General features: G+C 42.9%; 1 protein-coding gene across 9 annotated transcripts in view; it reads right to left on the bottom strand.

The window, feature by feature from the left end:
- The window catches only part of ZMYM2 (zinc finger MYM-type containing 2), a 155,231-nt gene extending 135,159 nt beyond the window's left edge, over positions 1–20,072 (bottom strand). For 6 of the 9 annotated variants that reach the window (XM_067562832.1, XM_067562831.1, XM_067562836.1 and 3 more), the window contains exons 1-2: positions 19,531–20,072; positions 18,536–18,592 (exon numbers count right to left, since the gene is read on the bottom strand). The gene's annotated coding sequence lies outside the window, so the exon portion shown is untranslated. Of the gene's footprint in view, positions 1–18,535; positions 18,593–18,847; positions 19,203–19,306 lie in introns of those variants that run through there. The other 3 variants (XM_067562833.1, XM_067562834.1, XM_067562835.1) reach the window with 3 other exon arrangements.
- Between the last annotated feature and the right edge of the window lie 583 nt (positions 20,073–20,655).

The raw sequence follows: 20,655 nt of genomic DNA, 5'->3' as shown, positions 1-20,655 counted from the left end.
ATTAAAAGGACTAGGACTTTTCATCTTGGGAAAAAAACAACTAAGAGGGGATATGATAGAGGTCTATAAAATCGTGAATAGTGTGGAGAAAGTGAATAAGGAAATCACATTTACTCATTCACATAACACAAGAACTAGGGGCCACCCAATGATATTAATAGGCAGCAGGTTTAAAAAACAAAAGGAAGTACTACTTCACACAAGGCACAGTCATCTGTGGAACTCACTGGGGATGTTATGAAGGCCAAAACTGTAAGAGAATTCAAAAAAGAACTAAATAATTTCATGGAGAATAGGTCCAACAATGGTTATTAACCAGGATGGTCAGGAATGCAACATCATGCTGAGTGTCCCTAGCCTCTGTTTGCCGGGAGCAGACAACAGGGGATGGATCACTTGATGACTGCCTGTTTCCTCTGAACATCTGGCATTGGCCACTGTCAGAAGGCAGGATATTGGAATAGATGAACCATTGGTTGTTCTCATGTTCTAGCTCTGGAGGTCTCAGGCCAATTCCCAGGTGCAGACCTCTGACCTCAAAAGACCTCTGCACCTCTCCCTTTGGGCTTTGCAGCCTGGCTGCCTTACACCCCAGAATCAGTGCCTCAACCTTTCCAAATGTTAATACATGTGTCACACGCTGGTTGTAAATGGATCCCTCAGAGTTTCACTTCACTGTGGATGCCCTGACCTTCTCAATTAACACCTTCAGGGACAACATGGCGGATAGTCAAAAAATACAGGCTTGGCAAAGGAATTTCTTAACCACAGGCATTTTACTCTTAAAAGCACTACAGGGTTACAGGTCTCTGAAAAATAATCACAAATTCAGCCCACTCCCATCTCAGATCTCACTCCTCCTATGACTGCTAGATTTGGTAAGCCCTTCCTGCCTCCTCGCTCCTTGGTCTGGTCTTCCAGCATGTGGCTGTGAGCATTACCCTTAAATATAATCTTTGATGTGTTTTGACCATATGCCCAGACTGAGGAATTTAGCCTTCCTCCAGCCAGTCTTCTGCGTAAAGTGTTCATTGTTTTTGTGGATGGGCCAGTAATTAAGAGACAGAGTTGACAGACTGCTCTGTACCAGCTTCCCAGACAATAATTCAACTAGGTGTCAAGCCCCTTCTACAAAAATGGATGCTCTAATCCACAATGAAGGTTACAATACATCATAAAGGTCACACTCCAAAATGAAGGTTACGGTACAAAGTGGAGCCTCTAAAAAGAAAAGGTGTTTTCACAACAAAATGGAGTTCAGAATTTGACACAGACATTCCCATCTGTCAAATGTTATTGGTAAGATATTTGAAATTCACAAAATGGTTATAGGCAAAAACATAAAATATTGAAAATTAAGACCATGATGCTGCAAACTCCTAAGCAACTATGTAACTTTAGCCACATGAATAGCCCTGCTAACTTTAAATATACGAATAGATCCATTGATGTCAAGTACGTACGTAAGTGTTTGCACCACCAGGAATAAAATTCTATTTTTATTCTAAAAATTTTATTCATAAAATGTTTGACATTTCAAATCAAAATTGCTTCAGCGTTAACAAGTGTTATTCATACTTTCCATACATTAAAGTTGTTAAAAAGTTAACACGCAGGCCAAAATGTCAACAAAAAACAAAAAAAAAATAGAAGCCTAAGTTTAAGTGTTTAAATACAGGTTCAGGAGCCTATACGTAGGGTTTTCAAAATCAAGTCTCATTGACTTCAAACTGATGAAGGCAAAGCATTTCAGTTTTCTTGACTTGTGGAAGTTCAATATACTGAAAGATTATGTCCAAGTATAGCATGGACTTGTGTTGTTCTCACTGAAAGGATATTAATGAGACCATGGGATTTATCTTTTTCAACATACACAGCTTTTTAAATATGAAACTTCTTAGGAAAAAGTTCCCTATGCAAAAACCTAAATTCTACTAACAGCGGGGAAACTAAACAAAAGTAGAAAACACCCACTTTAGCAATTAAAGACTATAAAATAGCAAGACAGTAAACATGCAAATAAAATTCTCATTTTTAAAAACAGATTTAGAAAATGGAGTCATTTTTCTCCACCCTGCCTATCTATTTATAAATGGCATGGACCTTCCCTTCAGCACTACAACAGGTGAGTCTAACAGAGGTGCTTCAGTCCTCCTTTATAAAAAAGATGGAAAGTATTCTCTTCAAGACCACCCTGACTTTGAAATCAGCTCCCATATCTAATAAGTCTGGACATGCTGCAAAGCTCATCTTTTCCTTACGCTTTTAGGGAGGGAGATGGATTGAAAGAATGTATTAAGCAGGAGCTTATGTTAATAACAAACATCTAGAACATATGATGGATATATAGATTGTTATATGTCAACATAAATTTAAAAACTAAATAGCAAAAATATAGAGAAGCTGCAGAACAACAAAAGAAATGGATATGCATATTCAATGAAAATACTTCAAAGAAATTTTATCAATCAGGTTTCAATTTGATTCAAAAGATGAACTACTAAAAAAGTAAAAAGTGATGTTCACTGGAAAGCTGAGAAGTAAAAAGGCCATTAACTTCACTGTATTCTGAATATCTTGATGCCTTTGCAGACTGCCTGTAGTATGTATAGTGAAATTTGTCTTTATTGCACTGCTAATGTTTATTGCAATGTACGAATGCAGTAGTCCAGAGCTGTGTCCAAACTGAGTTTTCAGGTACATCTGTACAACTGACATGCAACACAGCTTCTGCCTGTGTGGCTAGGATCAGTAGTGCTCAATACTTGTTACACCAAAGCATGCTACACCCCTCAATTATATCACAGTGTTGAACCCTTGACTCTGTACACCAATAGCACAATCATTTTCAACATCAACTGAAAGGAACAAGCAGTGTTTGGCAAGGTTGGCCAACAAAGATGAAAATCCTAGTCAGAGTAGCCATGTTAACCACATTAAAACATGTATTTTCCTCACTCTCAATACATTTTGATGTAAATTTAGTCATGAAAAGATGCTGGTTAGCTAGAAGTTCTCTCTCCATAAGTACCATATATGTAAGGGGAAAAGAATAATTTGGTGTTTTCCACAGTATTGCTATTCAAACAACAAGCAGAATATTTTAGGTGATGCCCCTTTAAATGGCAGAAGGAAACAGAATGATGGAACTAGAAAATTCCACAGCAGTTAGAGAGGAGTGGTCCAAGGAAAGAGCGGTGAGAAAAGCTGAACCCACTTTGGGTTGAGAGAGAGAAAGAAAGAGGTAGCAAAGAGGAATTAACAGGTCTGGTAGATGAGAAACACCATGTTAGGGACATGGAAAGAGAAGAGAGCACAAAAAAAGCCAACAGAACCTGAGAGAAACGTGCAGTGATGAAACCCACCTATAAAGATTAGTGAATTGCTGGCTTCTGTCATGCTGAACTGGAGGCACAGGAAGAGGCTGAGCTGCTATTTGATTCATCTTGATTAAATACAGCCACTATAACTTATTAAACGAAAATAAATCAATGGTCTATCTAAGACACACACAGACCTGGAAATGACAAAGATATTTAAACATGAGGAGGTACCTGAAAGATAGTCACACCCATGAGCAACAGAACTGCAGATTATGTGTCATCCATACCCAGAAAAATATCAGCAATGCCACTACATTTTAACTTCTAGATATGCTTCGTAACTGTCCTGGAGAGATCACCTCCAGGGACCAGAGGATAGTTCAGTCTCCAAATTCCTTTCTCTGCTGACAATTGAGAGAATCACCTGTGATAGTGATATGTGACATGGATAACAGTCTTCCAGGAAACGGAACTGAAACTACTCATTTCACACAGCCAAACAGATGTTATATACAAGTGATGGTCACTGGTTCAAATATAGCCCAAACATTACTGTATAAGGAGGTGAAACGCTCCATATTCCATTTCCAAATCATTCAGTCCTCTCTCATAAAAAAGTACTACTACATCAATTAACAGTTAGCAATTAACATAAAAGGGGAGTCACTGTACTTTAAAATTACAAAGCCACCTCAGTTTGTAGTCATTTCACACATATGGGGTAATCCTGCAACTGGAAATTAACCCTAGATCACCCTATGCAATTCTTGTCCTGGGTCTCCTCTGAGCAGACTATCAAGAAAAACAAATTTTAAAAGTATCTTTATAGGTAGCATAGGTAGCAGCACCTATTAGTTAAGGTCACCCAACTCTTCCCATTTTAAATATCCTATTAGTTGCATACAACTTTGCAAAACAAACTGTCCAGGGTGAAGATTTCCATGCTGGGGATTTGCCTCAGCCTGATTTTTAAGTTTGAACTAAAATGGTTCAATCCTTTTCTCAGAATAAGGCTATGGAAAACTACAACTACAGCAGGGATCCCAGATCTCATTTACTACACAACTCTGATTTGATTCTAGAGCACAGAATGAGGCAGGGGACCCATGGAAAAAAATAAAATGTGATCATGTAATTAAAGACTATCACAATGCACATGCATAAGGAGGCTGAATTAAGATTGCACACAAAACCTTAATTCTGGTATTTCCTAATTTTTCAGTGCTTGACTTTGCAAGCTTATTTTTTTTTCCATGTAGTTTTTTATTTGGATGTTGTGTGTGTAGTGGACAAGTTGTGATAAAATCAGGAATTTGGACAAAGGTTATTTATAAGGCTAAACGAGAACGGATCAATCCATGTTACCTAGCACCCTTTAAGTCAGATGGCTAATCGAGAAAGTTTTGGTTTTTTAATGTATAAAACAATGGAATCTGAAGCAGAACTAGGAAGTTGCCTACATTTGGCCCTAGTGCAATCACTACTAGAACGTTGTGTCCAGTTCTGGTGTTTACAATTCAAGAAGGATATTGATAAACTGGAGAGGATTCAGAGAAGATCCAAAAGAATGATTAAAGGATTGAAAAACATGCATTATAATAAAGACACAGGGAGCCCAATCTATTCATCTTAAAGAAATCAGTCTGTAAAAAGTACCTACATAGGGAACAGAAATTTGATAAAGTATTCTTCAATATAGCAGACAGAGGTCAAAAAACCCCAGCAGTGGGAAGCTGAAGCTAGAAAAATTCAGACTGGTAATAGGACAAACCATTTTAATGGTGATGGTAATTAACCATTGGAACAATTTGCCCAGGATTGTACTAGGATTTCCATCTATGGTAATTTTTAAAACAAAAATCAGATGTTTTTCTGAGAGAGAATTCCTGTTTGAACTTAAGCATATTTCAGAGAAGTTCTGTGGCCTATGTTACACAGGAGGTCAGACTAGATGATCACAGTGTTCCCTCCTGGCCTTACAATCTGTGAATCTCAGAACACTCTTGGCCCACTTTGAAGCACAGATGCACTCCTGAGCCACGCAAATTGCCTTCAATGGTCACTATTTTCCAGTCCGGTGATTCAAAGAGGGAATTTTTTTTGAGGTTCTTCCCATTCAGCCATTAACAAGAGGGATGTCTTCAGTACACTCAGATAATATAGGACCATGTATTATGAGACAAGGACAAGTGGCCAGTGGATTAAAAAAATAAAAAGCTGCTCTGGCTTTATGTGAAACACCCTTTGGTTCACTGTCTAAATAACTTGTTTTGTCTCCACATGTCAAGAAGATATTCTGAAGTATTGGCTTATATGCTTCAGTTAAATAGCTTGGTAAGAAAGGGAACATCTTGAAAGAAGAGAGAATAGTTTAGCTTCATGCCCCTTTCAGTTCTCAGCCTCTCTGCTAGAACTACCAATAAGAGTATGAGTTATGATGGTAATTATATGGAAACCCATCCACTGGAGACTGGTCTGAAAACACTTTTTTATATGGGAAATCTTGAATTGTAAAGTGTTCTGAAGTTCTGCACACTGCCCACACCTTTTTCCATTTGTTCAACAAGCACGGAGAAGATAAACTTGGACACAGAATTGGAGAAACTTACTGCACTGCCTTTCATGATTGTGAAACCAATCACAGTTTCAAGGATCCTCATATGGACAAATCATCCTTCCTCCTCCCCACCCCACCCCAAGCAATAGGGTAAGTATAATATAAATCAACCGGACTTAATTAAAAAACATGTAATTTGTATGGTGCCAACTGTGTACCAGAAATATGAAAACCACCATCCCTAACTTCAAGATCTGAAAAACTAGTTAAACACATGCAGAAGAAAAGGGAAGCAACAAAAGCAGTTAAGTATAGAATGTGTCCACAACTGTTTGGGTTTTTTCCCCACCTAGAATGGTAAAGATTCTGCTATTAGTTTGATAACATTGATCAGATAAGAGGACTAAGAAGGAAAGGCCCCTCCGTAAGGAGCGAGTTTTAAATGAGGGATTTAAAAGGATGTGTCACAGAATTACTGGCCACTTTAAGGGGAGATGGGCCAGCAACACCTGTGTCAATTAATTAGCTGCTTCCCAGCCTGAAGGGGTGGGACTAAAGAGTATCAGGGTGATAGCTTAATGAATACCTGTAAATTATAAAAAGAACAAAAGATCAGTCTGCGAAGTGGAACCACACAGAGCAGATAAGGTCTTCCACAGGAGCCTGAGTTAGGGTTTACAGGAGAGTGGTACTCCAAAGAAACCAGCCTAGTGGGCCAGTGCTCTGTAACAGAACACTGGACTCAAAAAGCAGAGCCCAATGGGGGCTGAGAACAGTACTCCAAGGGAACCAAGGGACACTACCCAGAGCCAGAAAGACTTTTAAAAAGTAGCCCAGAATAGGGCTGGGAACAGGACACAGAGGGGGGCTGAAGAGAAGCCCCCCAAAGGGAAAAAGATCCTGTTTGTTTGTTGGAACTTTTTAGTTGGACTTTTGATACTGCAGGGGCAGAAGGGCTAAAGTTTGTTTGTGACTTGGCAGGAGAGCTAAGTCACCTCTCCAGCACAGACTCGGTGTGTGGAGTACCAAGACAACCCACCTTGGGAAGGAAACTCAGGCAGAGAGAGCCAGTAGTGCTGCCCTTGGCTAACAGGGAGCACTACAGGGCAGGCATAACCCAAATCAGGATGCTTGCACACCAGTTAGGATAAGGAAGTGCCTCCTTGGTAAAAAGGACCACATGGAAGAAGGCCTGGAGCCAACATTGAGATGAGAGCACAAAGGAAGCAGGTTGGTCATGCAACAAAGGGGAGAGAGATTAACAGCAGAAAGATAAAAGCAGAGAAGTTGAGGGGCAGGCTGTTTAGTCTCACTGTCCATAAGTGAAAAGATGATCAAAGTAATGGAAAACCAATCTTACGAAAGCAGACTCAAAAGAGCTTGGCTTGTTTAGCCTAACCAAAAAGAGGCTCAGGGGAGATACGATTGCTCTCTATACATACATACATCAGCAGGATAAATACCAGGGATGGGGAAGAGCTATTTAAAGTTAAGTGCCAATGTGGACACAAGAACAAATGGATATAAACTGGCCATCAATAAGTTTAAGAACCTTTGTCTAATTTCAAGCCTAACCATCAGAGGAGTGAAGTTCTGCAACAGCCTTCCAAGAGGAGTAGTGGGGTCAAAAAACGTAGGCGGCTTCAAGACTGAGCTTGATAAGTTTATGGAGGGGATGATATAATTAGACTGCCTACAATGGCATGTAGCCAATATATGACTGCTAGCAGCAAATATCTCCAATAGTTAGTGATGGTATGCTAGCTTGGGAGGGGCTCGAATTAATACAGAGAATTCTTTCCCAGGTGTCTGGCAGTTGGGTCTTGTCCACATGCTCAGGGTCTAACTGACCATCATATTTGAGGCTGAGAAGGAATTTTCCCCCCAGGTCAGATTGGCAGAGACCCCGGGAGGTTTTTTGCCTTCTTCTGCAGCATGGACACGGGTCACTTGCAGGTTTAAACTAATGTAAATGGTGGATTCTCTGTAACTTGAAGTCTTTAAATCATGATTTTAGGACTTCAGTAACTTAACCAGAGGTTATAGGTCTATTACATGAGTGGGTGGGTGAGGTTCTGTGGCCTGTAATGTGCAGAAGGTCAGACTAGATGATCATCATGGTTCCTTCTGGCCTTAAAGTCTATGTCTGATGCTAAGGCGAACAGGAAATGAGTGAAGGAATCTGAGGAGAGGACTGATGTAGTCAGTGTGTCAGGCAAGACAGGTTTTTGCAACTGCATTCTCTGGTTGGCAAGGGTTTGGGTTATGCAATTGAGTCCCCAATTTATCAACTGAAAAAGGAAGATTTATAAAAAGTAGACTTTCAAGAGTAAAAACGATGTTATTCATTTTTTAAATACACAATAGATATGTATATTTTTAATTCTCTTAATGTTGCTCTCCAGGTACTCACATGAGGTACTGTAAACTCAATGGCATTTGTATTAGTCAGTATCATAAATGGTTAGACCAAAAGAGACAACTGATTAGCTAGTCTAATCTCTTACAGAACACTGGCCATACATTTCACCCCTTAAATCCTGCATTAAGCTCAAATTCTCTTAGAAAGATATCCAAATCTTGTATTAAAGATTTCAAGTGATGGAGATTCTACCACATCCCTCAATAAATTGTTACAATTGTTAATTGCCCTTACTGATAAAAAAAATGTGTACCTTGTATATAGTTTGAAATTTTTTAGCTTAAACTCAAGGCAGAAGATTTTGTTACTCTTCTGTGTGCTATATTAAAGAGCTCAGGTATCAGATATATTCTCAGGCAGGTACTTGTAGAACACAGTAAACCCTTCTTAAGCTTTTCTTCAATAAGCTAAAGATTGAGCTTCTTAAATCTCTCATTGTAAAACATGTTTCCCAGTCCTCAAATCATTCACTTGGCTCTTAAAACAGTTACACAGAAATTAAAAGGTACAGTGCCAAAAGTGAAATCCCTGCAAGCTGCATGGAAACTTTTTAAAGACACCATAATAGAAGCTCAAATTAAATGTATACCCCAAATTAAAAAACATACTAGGGGACCAAAGAAGTGACAGCATGGCTAAACAACAAAGTAAAAGCAGCAGTTAGGGGCAAAAAGACATCCTTTAAAAAGTGGAAGTTAAACCTCATTGAAGAAAATAGAAGGGGGCATAAATTCTGGCAAGTGAAGTGTAAAAATATAATTAAGACCAAAAAAGAATCTGAAGAACAGCTAGCCAAAGACTCAAAAAGTAACAGCAAAAAATTTAAGTACATCAGAAGCAAGAAGCCTGCTAAACAACCAGTGGGGCCACTGGACAACTGAGATGCTAAAGGAGCAGTCAAGGAAAATAAAGCTACTGCAGAGAAACTAAATGAATTTGCTGCATTGGTCTTCATGGCTGAGGATGTGAGGGAGATTCCCAAAACAGCGCCATTATTTTTAGGTGATATATCTGAAGAACTATCCCAGATTGAGGTGGCATTAGAGGAGGTTTTGGAAAAAAAAAGATAAATTAAACAGAAATAAGTCACCAGGACCAGATGGTGTCCACCAAAGAGTTCTGAAGGAACTCAAATGTGAAATTGCAAAGCTACTAACTATGGTATATAACCTATAATTTAAATAATCTTCTGTACCCGATGACTAGAGGATAGCTAATGTGATGCCAATTTTTAAAGAAGGCAATCCTGGCAATTATAGGCCAGTAAGCCTAATTTCAGTACCAGGCAAATTGGTTGAAACAACAGAACAGAATTATCAAGACACATAGATGAATATGATTTGTTGAGAAAAGAGGCAACATGGTTTTTGTAAAGGGAAATCATGCCTCACCAATCTACTAGAATTATTTGAGGGGGAAAAGGGTCAACAAGCATGTGGACAAGGGTGATCCAGTGAATATAGTGTACTTGGATTTTCACAAAGCCTTTGACAAGGTCCCTCACCAAAGGCTCTAAAGCAAAGTAAGCAATCATGGGATAAGAGGGAAGGCCCTCTCCTGGATCAGTAACTGATTAAAAGATAGGAAACAAAGGGTAGGAATAAATGGTCAGTTTTCAGAATGGAGAGTGGTAAAAAGCAATGTCCCTGGGGTCTGTACCGGGACCAGTGTTGTTCAACACATTCATAAATGATCTGGAAAAAGGGGAAAACAGTAAGGTGATAAAATTTGCAGAAAACACAAAACTACTCCAGATAGTTAAGTCCAAAGCAGACTGCAAAAAGTTAGGAAGGGATCTCACAAAACTGGATGACTGGGCAACAAAATGGCACATAAAATTCAATTTTGATAAAAGCAAAGTAATGCACATTGGAAAACATAATCCCAACTATACATAAGATATAATGGAGGCCAAAATTAGCTGTTACCATTCAAGGAAGAGATCTTGGAGTCATTGTGGATAGTTCTCTGGAAACATCCACTCAATGTGCAACGGCAGTCAAAAAAGCTAACAGAATGTTGGGAATCATTAGGAAAGGGATAGGCATAAGACAGAAAATATCATATTGCCCTATCTATGCCCACATCCTCAATACTGCATGCAGATCTGGTTGCCCCATCTCAAAAAGATATACTGGAATTGGAAAAGATACAGAAAAGTGCAACTAAAATGATTAGGGGTATGGAAAAGCTTCCATATGAGATTAATACAACTGTGACTTTTCATCTTAGAAAAGTGACGAATAAGGGGGGATATGGCAGAGGTCTATAAATCAAGACAGATGTGGAGAAAGTAAATAAAGTAGTATTATTAATTCCTCATAACAAAAAATAGGGGTCACCATTTGAAATTAATAGGCAGCAGGTTTAAAACAAAAAAAAGCAAGTATTTTTTCACACAACACAGTCAACCTGTGGAACTCCTTGCCAGAGGATGCTGTGAAAGCCAAAACTATAATGGGGTTCAAAAAACTAGCTAAGTTCATGGAGGATAGGTCCATCAATGACTATTAGCCAGGAAAGGCAGGTATTGCTGTTTGCCTAAGGCTAGGAATGGCCAAAGGGATGGATCACTTGATTATTATCTAAGTTCAATTAATTTCCTCTGAAACACCTGGAATTGGCCAACGTCAGAAGACAAGATACTGGCCTAGATGGACCATTGGTCTAACCCAGTATGGCCATTCTTATATTCTCTTTTCTGAAGTTTCTCCAATTGTTCAAAAATTCTTTGAGTGTTGACATCAACACTGGATGCAATATTCCAATACTGCCACAGAGGTAAAATCATCCCCCTACTTCTGTTCAGTATTTCTTTGTTTACACATTCAACAATTGTTTTACCTCTCTGGCCGCAGCCACACACTAGGAACTTGCGTTCAGTAGATTATCCACTATGACTAAGGTTAAGGTTTTGTCACGGTTATTTTTAGTAAAACTCAGAGAGAGGTCATGGGCAATAAACAAAAATTCACAGAAGCCATGACCTCTCCCTGACTTTTACTAAAAATAACTGACAAAATGGGGCTGACTGGGGATAGGATGGGAGCAGCAGGGCAGGGTCCCATCCTCCCGCTGCCTGCAGAGACAGGGAGTTGGGTCCCAAGGTGCTCAGAGCTGCAGGGGGCCCCCACCTCCAGGGTTGGCAGCTGGGAGCTCCAGAGTATCCCCATCCCTCCCCCCCCCACTGCTCCTGTAGGGCCTGAGGCAGCTTAGAGCTACGGGGGTCCCACGCCACCTATGGTGGATTAGAGTTCCAGGTCCCACACACTCCCTACAGTTGCTCCAAGCTCAAAGGGCTGCCTACAGTGGCTCTGAGCTCCAGGGACTCCCCATAGCAGTGGATGAGAGCTCCAGGAGGCCTTCACCATCCATGGCAGCTACGAGCTGCAGGGCCTGCCAGTGGCTACTGGGAGCTCCGGGAACCCCCTGCAGCAGCCACGGGCAACAGTAAGGAGCTCCAGGAGTACCCCGCTGCTCGCTGCACCTTGGAGCTCCTGATCTCCTTTACTCCCCCCTCTCCATGTGGGCAGGGAGCCACTGGTTCCCCACTGGCTGACAGCTCTTGCCCAACCTCCCCGCAGCTGAAGAAAAAAGATCACGGAGGTCACAAGAAGTCATGCATTCATTGACATCTGTGACCTCCGTGGCATAATCTTATCCTTAACTATGACCCCTTAAGTAATTTTCATTGTCACAATTTCCAGGGTAATCCCCCTATCTGATATTCATTCCTAGTTCTATGACTTTATTTTTAGGCAGTTATTTCCTCTTTTCTCTGGTTCTGGGCTTTTTTCAGGGTAGGGAGGAACAGGAGGTTAAGGGCAGAAACAAGAGCAGATTCTGCTGACAACATCAAGCTGTTGATTAAGTACTTTTAAAAAAGTGTTTTGCTTCAAGGGCAGATCACTCTAATGGCCTGGATGCTACACTGAACACAGCCTCTATCAGAGGGCCCAGATTGTTCCTTATATGGCAGCTAGATATTATGGATGCTCCAATGTCAGAAAGAGAAGAGCTTAGTTCAGCCTATTCCATTATCTCTCAGGACTTGTCCAGGTTTCCTTCCTGCAAAATCCTTCCCAGGTCTCAAATAAAAATTCTTCTTGAAACGTTTTTCTATACCTCAGATGTAAGTGGGCTTGGAAGAATTAGATTTGTCGGTAAATATCGATTTCACCATACACAGAAGCTGACAAAAAATTTCCATCCAAAGTTTACATAAACAAAATAAGAAAAATGCTGCTTGAGAGCTTAGAGTTTGATTTAAGGATCTTTTCTTTGCATATTTTGACACATGAAGTTGATAATTTGTGTTAATTGTTAAAAAGCTTTAACTTTTTTAGTTTTTCAACATCTAATGTCATTACATAGTCTGACCCCCCCTCCACTGCCTGAGCCTCCCAACCATGACTTCTCCCACTGTAAATTTAAAAATAGATAAACTGAAAAAAATGCTTAAAAATAAATATATCAAAATAATTTAAAAAATACAAATTGAATTCTGCCAAGCTTAGATATAAGAGCCCTATCTCATTTTTAAATGGCATGGTTACTTTCATAAGACTGCATCTACTCTAAGAAACCTCATCCTTTGGGAGAGAATTGTTTTTCCAAAACTGTATGAAAGGATAATAGACAACTCATCAATTCAACAGAATTTCTGATGACTGCAGAATCCATTCTTTTAACCTAAATAAAAAAAGTCTCACATTTATGCAGAGATCTATATAAAAGCCAATCACCAGATGTAAAATGGTACATCACTACTAACTAGAATACTAGTCTGTGAGCAAAAAGCTGACACACGTTAATATTCTACTTTTCAGTTAAAGTTAAAATATTTAATCTGAGAACAAAGATTATACAGAATGTTTTAACAGAAAATTAAGCCTATTATAAACAGGAACCACAAAACCACAGATCTAAGTGATGGTAGTTCTATACCAATAGATTACAGTTTGTATCCTTTTTTATTATTGTAGCACCTTGAAGCCCTAGTCATTAGTTAGGACTACACTGGGTACAAACAGAACAAAAAGTAGTCCCTTCCCCAAGAAGCCTACAGTCTAAGACAAGAGACAACAGATGGATACCATCAGGAGACCACAAAGAAACACACACAGTATTGGTCAGCATGGCAGCCAACTGTCTCAGCCCAGCAGCCTCGCTATTGTCAAGTTTTCCTGTAGGCATCACGGCAAGGAGAATTTTGAAGGAAGGTAAAAGGATAGCTTTACAGATGTCTGCAAGGAGCCTCTCCCAGAGGAACTGCACAGAAGAAAGCAAGATGATGCTTGTTTGAAAATTTAATACATGGGGAATGGAGGCTGGCAACATGGGCCAAGGGGAAGCAGGAGTGGACATCTCGATAGTGACTGAGATGATGAAAGGTAGGGTGGGGACTGGCCATGAAAATAAAGACAAGCAGCTTATGTCTGATGAGGTAGAGCAGGAAGAACCAGGAGAGGGATGCAAATAGTGAGGTGACACGATCAAAGTGATGGGCTAAGAAAACAATATTTACAGCAGCATTCCAAATGGACATAAGCCAGGCAAGACTGCATTTGTCAAGACCAGAGATAAAGATGTTGCAGTAATCAAGAGATGAGGTGATGAGAGCTTGCATAAGAGTTTTAGCTAGGTGGATGGATAAGAAAGGCCTTATCTTCAGAATGTCATGCAAAAAACATTCACGATTTAGATTTAGCCAGGATGTGAGAACCTAGAAAGAGGTCCAGGTCAAAGATGTCACCAAGCTCACGGGTTTGAGCGGCAGGAAGGAGGGTGGTATTGTCCAAAGGATCAAGAAAGGAGGTAGGAGAGAGAGTTTGGGAGGGGAAAGATCAAGAGCTCTGTTTTAGCCACACTGAGCTCGAGATGACAACTAGACATTAACAGACATGTCAGAGATTTTAGCTGGGACAACAGGAGATGGGTCTGGAGTACAGAAAGATTTATATGTTATCAGCACAGAGATGGCAGTTGAGTTTGTAGTTGAGATTACCTAGAGATACGGTATAGAGGAAGAAGAGAAGGGGAATCAAGGCACAGTCCTGTAGTACCCCCCAAAAGTTGGAAGTGGGGCTAGGGAGAGGAGGAGGAGGAGGATCCTCCAAAGGACGTGCTGAAGGAATGATTTAAAAAGGCAGGAAGAGAACCAGGAGAGGACAGTCACAGAAGCCAAAAAAGGCCAAGTTTTCAAGAAGAGCACAGATGACCATGTTCTAAGATGGCAGAGGACAGAGTACTGATTCAGAGATTTGGATAGGAAGAGATCTTTAGAGACTTTGGCAAGAGCAGTTCAGTGGAGGGCACGGGGCAGAAACCTGATTGGAGAGCATCTAGGGTGTAACTGGAAAGGATCTAAGGACAGCAATTGTAAACAGTGCATTCGATGAGCTTAGAGATGGAAGGAGAAAGGGCAGTAGTTGGAGGCATAAGTGGAGTCCAGAGAGGGTTGTTTTTAAGATGAGAGAGACAAAAGCATGTTTGCAATTGTGGGGAGAAGGGCACTTGGATCCAGAGGAAAGTGAACGAGATAATATTTTATAATATTTTCAAACAAAAAAGTTAATAAAAATGAGAAGTGGCTCCACAGGAATTGCAATATCAGATCAGAACAGCGGTCCACCTGGGCCAATATCCTGTACATGACCAGCACCAAATGCTTCACAGGAAGGTGCAAGAAACCCTTTAGCAGACAATTATGAAATAACTGTTTGTAAGAAGTTTCTTAACTCGTGTCAGTTAGTGATTATCTTAAGTCTTGAAGCACTACATTTTTATTCTTCTTAAAAAAAAAAAATTTTTAAATCCTATCTCATGTAACTGTAGATGCTATCATCCATATATACATAATCCTTTTACTGAATCCTAAAAAAAAATCTTGGCTTCATTGATATCTAGTGGCCAAAGTTTCACAGATTGATTTGTAACTGATCACTTCCAGAAACTGGAAGAGGCCTTAGACCACAAAAAAAATCACTATTTAAATGCAGACAAATTGAGTTTAATCAATATATCAAGGTATCAGGTGAAAAGGGCATAAAAGTTAACTATATACCATAGGTGTCTTTGTACTCCTAGTCCATTTCTTAACTTTTTTCAGGTGAAAGATTTCTCCTAATAGTATTAAAACTCAAGAGACGAGGAAGCAAGCTTTGATCCTGCATGAAGAGCACAAGGAACCAACAGTTCAGAAAGACAATTTCCACTTTCAGCAACATTTGTGACTAGCAGGTAGCCTACAGGCAGTAAGGCACAGAGTTCAAAGAGAAATCTAGTAAGTCACAGGCTCTAGGAAGGCAACAAGACTAAATCACTGAGGCAAAAAATTAGCTTTAACACTAAAACAAGTTGCAATGAACTGCTTTCAACTACTCAGAGGAAACAAAACTGAATTCTGCTAGCCAAGAAGACTCTGAACACAGAGTTATAAGGTCTACATTAAACAAGTGTTTTACCCAGCTTCCTGGAGGAGACAACTAAGCTCTCTCCACAACAGTTTTGATCCAACTAGACTCCCTGTACCACAGCCCTTCATCATTCTAGAGTACTTTAGAAATCATTGCCATTTGAGGAAAATAGGCCTTTTGGAAGAATATCTAACACAAACCGTGTTACCGTGGTGCGCAAGCATAGAAGATTTTATAGCATTTTTCCATTAGCAGCAATACTGACCCTAATGTCATTGATCAAATTTTCCATTTCCTCTATTGTCCAGTGTGTCTGGTGGTTGCCATCCACCATAAAAGATGTAAGCTAGATTTCAGCAGTTCTTTGTACAATAAATAATGATTTTGGAATGAAAGATGCCACAGAAATGTAAAAATGGCAGTGCTGGACAAGGCATAACAGAGGGGTTCTCTAACTGGGAGTCATGAGATTATTATGGGGTGGGGTTCCAAGCTATCAGCCCCCATGCATGTGGGTAAGGATGGCATGGCATGGGGGGGATCATCACTTTTGGGAGGGGTCGTCACAGCCTGAAATATTTTCAAAGGGGGTCCCCAGCTCAAAAGGTCTGAGAATCCCTGTTACAGGTAAGTCACGACAAAGTCAACAAAATCTACTAAAAGAGTTGGAAAAGAAATCCACTGAAACCTTGGTCCTTATTTTGCACAAGCTCAATTCATAGAAGATACAGAATTTCACATTCACTTTGTTTTTATATACTTGTCAAAACAATCCCGCAAAACATTTTATTCCAAAGAAAAAGCAACAGTAGAATGGAATGAAAGATTTAGGGTCGATGAAGAATTAAGAGTGACTTAGTGAAGTAACATGGTTAAATAGAGTCTTTGTAAAAAGAGATTTGCTCTACACATGTACCTACACTCCAACATCATCCTTTAGAACACCATTATGGTTCAAGATGTTTGGTTCTTATCAATACTTTATACAGAAGAGTATTACATAAGGCTATTTTTGTCTTTGAGCCGGCAACCATACAACATACTTGCCTTCCCTTTGCCATCATGATAGTGGTGGTGGTGATGATGATAAATAAACCTAATTATATTTACTCACTCATCCAAAAATAGTTACTTGCCCTGGGTGAGCAGGCCAGTAGAATTTTACAATGCTGACATAAGGTATGTTACTCAGAACTTAAATATTACAGTAATATGTACTACAGACCAGCGTTTCTCAACAAACAGTCCACGGTCCGGCATCAGTCCCTGAGATCTCCCTGACACAGAATAGGAAACTTGTCCCCGGCATCAAAAAGGTTGAGAAACACTGCTATAGACAAAGTCTACAGTAGCCATTAGACATTCCAGTATAATAAATCAGAGCTGAAGCTGGAAGGTAGCCTTATACCAGAGGCAGAATTGAAACATAAAAATAAGGTACTGCGGCAAATCAGAAATTGTATTAAAACGGTCTCTTTAATAATCAGAGACTGTGTGAGTTCTAATGGTCAGTAAGGTCATTTTAGAACTTCAGAAGAAATCCAAACCTGAATGCCAGAGAATTAGAGCTGCGGATTTATTCAGAGAGCCACCTTGTCTCTGCATCTATGTATATAACACTAAAAAGTGCAAAGTAAAGTTACAGCCCAATGCTACAGGAAAAGAAGAGAACTTTCTTTTACTTTCCAATGTAGTATTTATATATCAAACGCAAAATGTAAATGTTTAGGAATATTTTAAGATTTGGAATCCTTCTACACAAAACCGAGTTTAGTGCCCAAAGTATGTACTGACTTCTTGTTTTGTTCTGCCTCCAGCACGTTTGTTAGAGATTTTTCAGTGCAATCAATAGATCGTTGCAGCGGCCTCTAGTGGCAAAACCCTGCAATACCGACAGCACCCAGTCTCATGAGCTCTCAAAATACATTGTGTCTATAGACACTGGTATTACTTTCGCCTTCACTGCGCTACTTTGTAATTTTGGGATTCCACAGAGCGCAAAAAAGAACATTACTGAAAAGGTGCAAACCTGCGACAAGTTTATATTCTGATCCTATGTGAATAGGGATAAATAGTTGGCCTCTCCTTAGGTGACCTAACACCCAACAGAGAACACAATCTGCTTTGAAAATCCCATACAGATGAGACACTGAAACGGATCAGTGACAAGCTGTGGGTTTCTCAGGTGACCTCAGGGGTTTTGGGGAAAGAGCAAGGCAGATGGTTGTTTAATGCAGGAACATTGCTGTGACACGTGAAACGCCAACGGCACCGACAGAATCACCCAAGCAAACCCGCAGGCAGCAAGAACTGATCCAACTACACAAAGGCCAGACACTGGAAGCGGCTCTGCGAATTACTGGATTATTTTAAATCTCTGCTTTCCCCCTACTCCTACACGCAGGTTACAGGGAAGATACAAAAATTAAAGATGGCTAAATGTGTCACGTTGTGTATTTTAATGTACAATCTAAAACTCTAGAGGGCAGCCGAAATATGCCCTCCCCCCTCCCGAGCTGAGTAACGTGAGCAGCGGCAGCAGCAGGAGCCCGTCGTCTGCTTGCTGGAGTTGGTATTGCAGGAGCGATGCCTGCAGCAGCAGCGCCCACCCCGAGGAGGAGCCGCCTCACAGCCATTACTAGGGCTTCACCCCGCAGGGCAGCAGCTGCTGCACCCAGGAATCGCCCCCACCCTCGCCCGAACGCTCCTCCTCTTACCCCGATGCCGATCCCCACACAACAACGAAGAGGGGGGTTGAGCCCTCCCCAAAGGCAGGGCTACTTGAGGCAGAAATAGATACATAAATAGCACTCACAATGGAGCTCCTCTCCTTGCTGGTCTCTGCCAAGGCTGCACCAAACTGGGCTGGAGCCTAGGGGAAAGGCATGGAGTTAACATGCGGCCGGGGGGGGAGGGGGGAGGAGAGCCAGCAGTGTCCCCTTTGCCTGGGCAGGCATTACCTGCATTGCCCGCAACTTCCCTCACTCCCACACATGCCCTTCCCAGCTGGTTGTGGGGTATCGCCCCAAGAAGACATCGCTGAAGGGAGGGTTGCAGGGAGCTGCCCCAGGGGCTTTCTTGGGAAGGGGCAAGAAAGCAGCAGAGACGAGGAAAGGGGGATTATTACCTGCTAACTTGCCTAAGCAGCCACTCAGCGGAGCCCCCTGCCGCAGGGGGCACAGACCCCTCAGCAGCCACCCCTCTGTGCTGGGATAACGCCCTTGCGCCCTGCACGCTCCCCCCGCAGTTGCCCCGGGTCTCGGGTTTGCCCCCCTGCAGTCGGCCGGCAGCACTGCCGCCTTCTGTCCGCCATTAGAGACACCCAGCCAAACAATACGGGAGGGGACGGGGAGCAGCGGCGGCAGCAGGATCCGCGGCGCGCAGCGCCGGGCAAGGCAGGAGGGAGGCACCCGCGAGGGGAAAGAGGGGGCGAGAACGGAGGAGGAAGCGGGGCAGAACAACAGCCGAGGGCCCCGAGGGGGAGGGGGAGGGTTAAAATAGGAGGCGCTAAAACTGAACCACCCCTCCCCCCAAATGCCCCAGCGCGCCCCCGGTTCTGCCCCGGCCCGCCCCACCCTCGATTTACCCCCTTTCCCCGCCACCAGACCGGACCGAGGTTGCCAGCGGGGCTGCCCGGCTCCCCCTCCGGGGCGAGACGAGAGGCGGCAGCAGCAGCGACGCCACAGTGGGGTACTTAGCCCGGGTGGCTGTGAGGCACGGCGGCTCCCATCCCAGCCCTGGGGGCAGCTCTGCGCCTCCAGCTGCCCCCGGTCCGCCCCTTGGGTGCGGCGCTCCGCGTCCCCACCTTACCCAGCTCCCCACCGCTCACGGGCACGGGTCTCCCCCTCCCCCCGTCACACGCACTCCGCGCTACTCCTCCGCCGCCTCAACTCTAACTCGGTCCAGTCCCGGGCTAAGCGCAGCTGCTAGCGAGGGGAAGGAGGAGCAGGGCCAACCGAGCTTGGGGAAGAACGGCCTCCCTAGCCCGCCCATTGGTTTCCATAGAGGGCGGGCTTTAACTCTAGGCAAGCCGATTGGACGGACTGTCCGTCCATTATAGCGCCCTGCAGCTGGTTGGGTCTAAAAGTTGCCAATCTTTCTTCTAACCACGCCCCCAGGTCTTCCCACTTTGATCCATCAGGTTAGAGAAACCCGAATTTCATTGCCCAGTGCCCACCAGCAGCAGCAGCTTTAATACCCGGGTATTGGGGCTGGGAGGCGACGAGGCTCTGCTCCGGTTCCCAGTAACTTGCAGAAGTTTGGGTGCTAGGCTGGCCACATTCATCCAGACAAGTGCTGGGGTGGGCAGAGTATTGCTCATCCCATCCTTGTGCTGAGTCCCCATGGGCACCAGCCCCAGCCGTGGGCACGGGGTAATGCCCGCCGAGGGCAGGGCGGGCACAGCTCAGCCCCAGCTTCTTGGAGGTTTGGGCCCCGCCTCCCGGCAGGGCTGTGAACCTGGGGCCATTGCCATGAGCTACAAAGTGTGGCTAATGGAAACCCTTCCACACAGGAGAGCGAGAGAGTGCACCGTCTCTCCCCGGGGGCAGAGACCCTCCATCCCACCCCCACACACCATGCCCCAGGGAGGAGTCTCCTCGCCTCCTCCACCCAGGACTCCCGCTGACCCTCCGCCCACGCGGGGAGAGGGAGCCCTGTCAGCAGCCGCCATGGCTCCTGGAGGAGCTGCTGCTGCTGGTGGTGGTGGTGGTAACGTCCTCCATTTTGTCGGAAGCTGCTGCGGGGAACTTGGGACCAATTCAGACCAAGCTGGGGCTCAGTAAGGGGCCAGTTTGAAGCGCCCCTGCCCTGCAGTGACACACGCAGGGCGCCCCTGGCAATGCCCTAGGGTGCTCCGCAGGGCTCATAGCGGCAAAGGCGGCAAGCCACCGAGAGCCAGGCGTTTCCTCGCTCCCTCTGCCAAAATGGAGGCTG

This window comes from Emydura macquarii, unplaced genomic scaffold (genome assembly GCF_026122565.2).
Source record: "Emydura macquarii macquarii isolate MOO-44397 ecotype Brisbane River unplaced genomic scaffold, CSIRO-AGI_Emac_v2 contig_2473, whole genome shotgun sequence".
Lineage (NCBI taxonomy): Eukaryota > Metazoa > Chordata > Testudines > Chelidae > Emydura > Emydura macquarii.
The sequence above is the reverse complement of the archived record's forward strand: the minus strand, read 5'-3'. Positions and strand labels throughout refer to the sequence as shown.